This window comes from Leptonychotes weddellii, chromosome 6 (genome assembly GCF_054177405.1).
Source record: "Leptonychotes weddellii isolate Sample4059 chromosome 6, ASM5417740v2, whole genome shotgun sequence".
Lineage (NCBI taxonomy): Eukaryota > Metazoa > Chordata > Mammalia > Carnivora > Phocidae > Leptonychotes > Leptonychotes weddellii.
Window position 1 is genome coordinate 1,145,171 of NC_138374.1, and position 6,822 is coordinate 1,151,992.

Here is a 6,822-nt window from a genome sequence, read left to right on the forward strand (position 1 = left end):
ATTTATATTTAAATGATTACTCTGGACCTAGCAGCAGACAGCTGCCTTATTGGGAGAAAGCTGGTTGAACGGCATCGGAATTCATGTAACTTCTCTAGAAAAGATAAAGATCCAAGTCATGTGGACATGCTGTGGTCAAGCCAATCCCTTGTGACTTGCAGTAGATGGATTTGCCTATTGTCAGAAACAAAGGGGCTCGTTCCTTTGCTGCTTCTGTCCCAAGGGCCCCGATGGTGGGGGCTGTACTCTGCACGGCCGAGCCAGGTCTGGCGTCTTTGGGATCTGCACCCCTCACGCATAGGGACTACCCTGTGCCTTCTGAACCGTCGCCTGGGCGACTGGGGGCCCTCTGCAAGGCAGTTCCTTTGTCCCCCTCTTGGTGGCATTAGTGAGCACTGAGCTGAGCAGAACTGGCTGGAAGTCCTCCAGAACTGTTAGGAAAGTGCTCTTCTGTGAGAGACCTGGGCTTTCTAGAGGCCCCCCCTCACACTCAGCGTGGAGACGGACATTTGACTCTTTCAAGTGCTGTATTTGCATGGATCTCTGTGTGTGGTGGTCTTCCTTTTGGGTAGGATAATAGCGCTGTAGAGGTTTTGCGAATAGCCCTTTGTACTTTTCACTGTATTCACTGAATAGCAGGTTTACATGTTTGGATTATGGTAAATGACGTAAAACACGTAGTTGCGCTTCTGAATGCAGCTTCCTGATCCAGACACCTGCAGACTCTGGTGGGGCTCTGGAGGAAAATCAGGCATCACCTGGAAAACCACCTGCTCGTTCCTTCTCACCTAGGACGCACTTGTAGGGATCTACCCTGAAGATAAACGTGGGTCGAGTTGGAGACACTTGAAAGCAGTGTGGTCCCGTGTGCAGGCGGGTGGTGACTGCACTGTGGCGCTCCCTTGCTGGAGCCCAGTGCGGCTTCTTAAAACGACCACGAGGGTTCAACAGATGGCTGGGGATTTCTGAGGTGTACTGGTTTCCCAACAAACAGGAACTGGAGTTGGTGGCAGGCAGCTTAGAGTGGCCACCACGTTTCTGATTGGTCGGTCTTCCCATCCGTTCCTCCCCAGGACCGGCCTGCTCCGCCCGCTGCATGTACTAGGGATTTCTAGTGCCGAGGGGAGAGGCCTACCTGGGGAAGGCGGTCCAGCTTCCGTATGGGCTTTCCAGTATCAGGCGAGCTGCCCAAACTGCAGACTGGTGAACAAAATAAAGTATTTGAAAAAAGAATATACATGGTGTGCTATCATTGCAAAAAAGAGCCAAAGAACACAACTGCTCACTTGTGGAAAAAGAAACCCCGAATACAGGAATGTGGGAGACTGGCTGCCGCCAGGGGTGGGGAGTGGCAGCTAGGGGGCGTGGGAAGTAGGCAGGAGAAGGAAGGCGTGTGCCCTTTTCATGATGGACTCAGAACCACAGCAATGCTTCGAAGCCAAAATCCATAATCGAAGCCAATGTTTTCACGGGAATTCAAAATGCAACGCAAGTAGGGAAACATTACAAGTAAAGGAGGGCACGCTGGTGGGGCAGGGGAGGTGGACAAAGCAAAAGGAGTAGAGGGTGGGCCAGAGCCAGTGGTGGATTGTCACTGGGGGTTTCTGCATTAGCTCACAGTCTTAAACACCTAGACAATCATGGCCATCCATACTACGAAGGTTTCTAGCTTTGTCCACAGGGCCTAACGAGCAATGCCAAGTCAACAGAAGGCTGGCTGGCCCTGGATCTGGTTCCTCATGCTATTCAGTGATTCCAGGACAAGGGGCGGGAGTCAGGAAGGGCTCAAAAGCCAAGGTGAAGTAACCCACAGTGGCCCAAAGTGGGACAGGCAAAGAGCAAAGCCGCTACAGTGATGGACGTTGACCCAGAGACTCGCGGGCATCCCCGAGTCCACGCTGACAGCAGATGGGAGAAAGGCACAGTTCTTCCTCATAACTCCAGCTGCGTACAGAGGGGCTGACGGGACGACTGACCATCAGGCAAACACAGCTGCCGAATCGTGGATGCTGGAGTGAGTGGGTAAAGGTGTGACGAAGAGCAGGAGGCCTCCCCATGGGAGAGTAATCACGAAGTGAAAACTCTGGAGCTTGACGGTGAAGAAACCGCGTAGAGCCAGAATAAACCCATGCGCACACGGTCAGTGACCCAACGAGAAAGGCGGCCAGAGCCCGTGGTGGGGAGGACTGTCTATTGCGGAGATCTGGACCCCTGTGCTACCGCAGAGCACGATGCAGGGCGCCTGGCTGGCTCTGTGGGTGGCGCATGTGATTCTTGATCTCGGGGTTGAGAGTTCAAGCCCCACATGGGGCATAGAGATGGCTTTAAAATCTTGGGGTGCTGGAGTGGCCGGCTCTTCATTTGGGCTCAGATCATGATCCTCAGGGTCATGAGATGGAGCCCTGCATCAGGTTCTGCACTCAGCGGAAAGTCTGCTTGAGATTCTTTCTCCCTCTCCCTCTGCCCCTGCTTGCATGCTAAAGTAATTTTTAAAAAAGATTTTATTTATTTGAGAGAGCACAAGTGAGGGAAGGGGAAGAAGGAGAGGGAGAAGCAGGCTCCCCACAAAGCAGGGAGCCCGACATGGGGCTCGATCCCGGGACCCCAGGATCATGACCTGAGCCAAAGGCAGATGCTTAACTGACTGAGCCACCCAGGCATCCCTAAAATAAATCTTTAAAATAAGATAAAAATCTTCAAAAAAATTGTTAAAACCACCCAACAATGAATTTAAGACCTGAAACCATAAACTAGAAAAAAATGGGCAGTGGCCTCCCTGACACTGATCTTGGTGATGGTTTTTTGGACTTGACACCAAATGCAAAAGCAACAAAAGCAAAAAATAAACCAGTAGGACTACACCAAACTAAAAATCTTAACGCTCACCAAAAGGAAGCCATCAACACGATGAAATGGAAACCTGCTAAATAGTAGAAAACATCCGTAAATCGTATATCTGATAAGGGGCTAATATTCAAAATAATTCCTACAGCTTCATGGTAACAAGTCAATTGGATTAAAAATGGGAAGACAGGAGCAGACATTTCTCCGAAGATGACATCCAGACGACCAGTAGACACATGAAAAGATGCTCAACATCACTCATCAGGGAAATGCAAATCAAAACGACGATCTATCACCTCACACCTGTTGGAATGGCTAAAAATAGAAAACATGAAAACAACAGATGTTGGCAAGGATGCGGAGAAAAAGGAACCCTCATACACTGCTGGTGGGAAAGCAAGCTGGTGCAGCCACTTTGGAAAACAGTACGGAGGTTCCTCAAACAGTTAAAAATAGAGCTACCCTATGACCAGCATTTGCACTTCCAGGTACATATCCGAGGAAAACAAAAACACTAATTTGAACATATCTACACCCCACCATGTTCATAGTACTATTCAAGACAGCCAAGATTTAGAAACGACCCAAGTATCCATTAGTGGATAAATAAAATGTGTTGTCTGTCTCTCTCTCTTGCACTCACACACACACACAGAAATATTCAGCCGTGGACCTTGATATGCCATGATGTTAAGTGAACTAAGTCAAATACTGCATGATCCCCCTTATATGTGGAATCTTTTTTTTTTTTTTTAAATTTTATTTGAGGGGCGCCTGGGTGGCTCAGTCGTTAAGCGTCTTCCTTTGGCTCAGGTCATGATCCCAGCGTCCTGGGATCGAGCCCCGCATCGGGCTCCCTGCTCCTCAGGAAGCCTGCTTCTCCCTCTCCCGCTCCCCCTGCTTGTGTTCCCTCTCTCGCTCTCTCTCTCTCTGTCAAATAAATAAAATCTTTAAAAGAAAAAAAAAAGATTTTATTTCAGAGGCAGAGAGCGAGCACAAACGGTGGGAGGAGCAGGGGGAGAGGGAGAAGCAGGCTTCCCTCGGAGCAGGGAGCCCGATGCGGGGCTCGATCCCAGGACCCTGGATCATGACCTGAGCCGAGGGCAGACGCTTAACCAACTGAGCCCCTCAGGCACCCCTACATGTGAAATCTAAAAACAAAGCAAAGCAAAAACAAAAAATCAAGCGCATAGGCACATAGAATAGACTGGTGGTTGCCAGAGTTGAGTGGGGGGTGGGAAAAATGGGTAGAAGGAATGAAAAGGCACAAACGTCTAGGTATAAACTAAAGCCGAGGGGAAGTAATTCAGGGCGTGGCGACTACAGGTAATAACACTGTTGTATATTTGAAAGTTCCTAAGGGAGTAAATCTTAGAAGTTCTCATCACAAGAAAGAGCGTTTTGTGACCGTATGTGGTGACGGATGCTAACCAGAGTCGCCGTGGTGGTCACTTCCCAGTATATGCAAATACTGAATCATGTTATCCACCTGAAACTTGTCTACGTTCATTATACCTCAACGATTAAAAAAAACCCCACCATTTCTAGTAAGAACCGTAGAATTATATTGCATTAAGATACTTGGATTTTAGAGAACATACTTTCCTCTGAATATTAGTTCTTGGAATAACAAATTCATGCTCCTTATCCTTATGGAACACACATTTTTAAAGATGTCTCGAGATCTCCAAAGACACTAACAATGAACTCTGGGGCAGACAAGTGAATTGTTTCAATAAATCCCAAAGGAACACCTGAGAGTCTGGGGAGGGGTGTGATGCCACGTGGGGGGCCCCGAGGGCACAGGGCTCTGCCCGCACCTCTGGGCCCCGCTGCGCTCCTGCGCTCCGGCGGCCTCCCGCACAGGCGCGGGGACCTCTGTTCGGACCCGGTGTCCGTCTGACTCCTGGTCCAGGAGCAGAGCCTGTTAGAGGCGTCAGTGGGGCCCCAAGGGTGCCGATGGCGCTGCTGAGTGTAAGGCAGAGGTTGGCGGCCTGGAGGGATCTCATTTGGGACGCGTCTGCACTCGGCCTCGGGAACGGGGCGGGGCTCCTTCGATGACTTACCAGCTACAGGCTTGTCGGAGACACGGCAGGTGTCGCTGGTTCTCGCCGGCCTCGAGTGCAGGGAGCTGAAAGTGAATGCAGGGCCGTGCTCGGGGAAGGAGTGCCACCCGAGGCAGGAAAGGACAGGCCAGGTGCCCCCGCACGGCAGCAGCCCAGCCTCCCAGCCAGCGGGGCTGCTGCCTGCCCTGGACACCCGATGCTGGTGGGAAAGCAAGCTGGTGCAGCCACTCTGGAAAACAGTACGGAGGTTCCTCAAACAGACCCCACCTGCGCTCACGCCCCAAGGAGGGACACGCTGCCAGACGAGGCTGGATGAGCCCAGCGGCCCAGGCCCAGATGACACTCACCTCCACACGTTCTTCTGTCCGGGATTCCCTGCTCATCCCTTCGGGGCCACAGCTCCACGGCGTGCAAGTGTCCCTGCGTCCTGTACGCTCCCGCCCCTCGCCAGCTCCATGGGGGCGCAGTGTGGGGCCGAGGCACGGAGTGCAGACCGGAGCCCCCGACCATGACTGTGTGCCGCAGGGTACCCACCTGCACCCCACCACACTGGCGTGAGGGGAACCCTCGGCCGAGGGCCTGTGACATCCCTGTGTTTGTCGGGGGGGAGGGTGCTGCCTTTTACCCCCATGTGATCCCTACCCCATCCATACTTGGCTCCCGGCCCCGCCCCCAGCCTGTGTGGAGACCCCTCGTGGGGGAACATGCTCAGCTTCCTGGGGTGCTTCCTGCTGTGGGCACAAAGGAGCCCCTTTGCACCGAGGATGGGACCCAAGGCAAGCACAGTCAAGCCTGGCCAGGCAGGTATGAGCTGACCACACAACGGGACTTCCGGTGAGGGAAGGAGCCCGGGGTCAGGAGGCCGAGGCCTGAAGGCTGCCGTCTGTGGGCCCCGGACGCTGCCTTCTCTCCCCCGGGAAGGCCCAAGGACCAGGGTCTTGGTCAGTTATCACACCGGCTCGTACGAGGCTTTTCTTGACTTCCTACACTCCCCTGCCAGAGCGGAGCCAGGTCATAATGAAATGGTGGTTCCATCCCTGCGTAACCCCCGCGACACGGCCCTAGGGCAATCCCCGCCTCAGACCGGGGTGCGCACAGAACATCCCCCAGACGACAGGCGCCTGCTGGCCCTTCACCTCCGGAGCCAAGGCGTCGCCGTCACCCAGGCCGACTCAGGACTCCTCTGCGCACAGAGCACGGGTTTGAAAGACAAAAGCCCAGGTGCCAATTTGGACATTCTTCTCAACCCCCTCAAGCAAAGACCTGCAGCAATTCCTTCTGGGAAAGCAACGTGGCGACCCAGAGCCCCGGACTCAGCCTGGCCAGCAGGAACTGCCCACACGTGCGGAGCACGGAGCTCTGGGGACAGCCTGCAGCTGGGCAAACGGGGCCACTTAGCTCCTCGAGAAGAGCGGCAGAGACATGGCCTTTGCTCTTGTCTCACCGCGAACGCCGAGGATTTGCGGACAGCTGACCACCCGACTGAGTCTTACGCTAGCTTAGTAGAAGCTCGATTTTTCTTAAAAAAAAAAAGAAAAAGCCTGTCTAAATCCACACATGAATAAAGCGTATTCACCCCAATCCAGGTCCCCAGCCTAGAGAGCACGACAGCTTTAGGAAGATGGCAGCACAGAATTCTAAGGATGAAAACAACTCACACAGCTGGCTTTCAGGAACAGAGACAATGTAACTGTAAACGAGAGAAAAGGGGAACGCTGAGGGGAACGCTGCGGCGGCCTTGGGGACAGCACTTCCTCCGGCGGGGTCCCCTCCGTGAGGCAGCGGCAGGCCCGCTTCCTACTTGGGAGAAGCCGTCCGAACACACGGTGCAAATCCAGTTAGACATTTAAAATTTATTACCCCTTTTGATCAAAATAGTTGAACATGTATATACAATCCCATTGGAACTTTT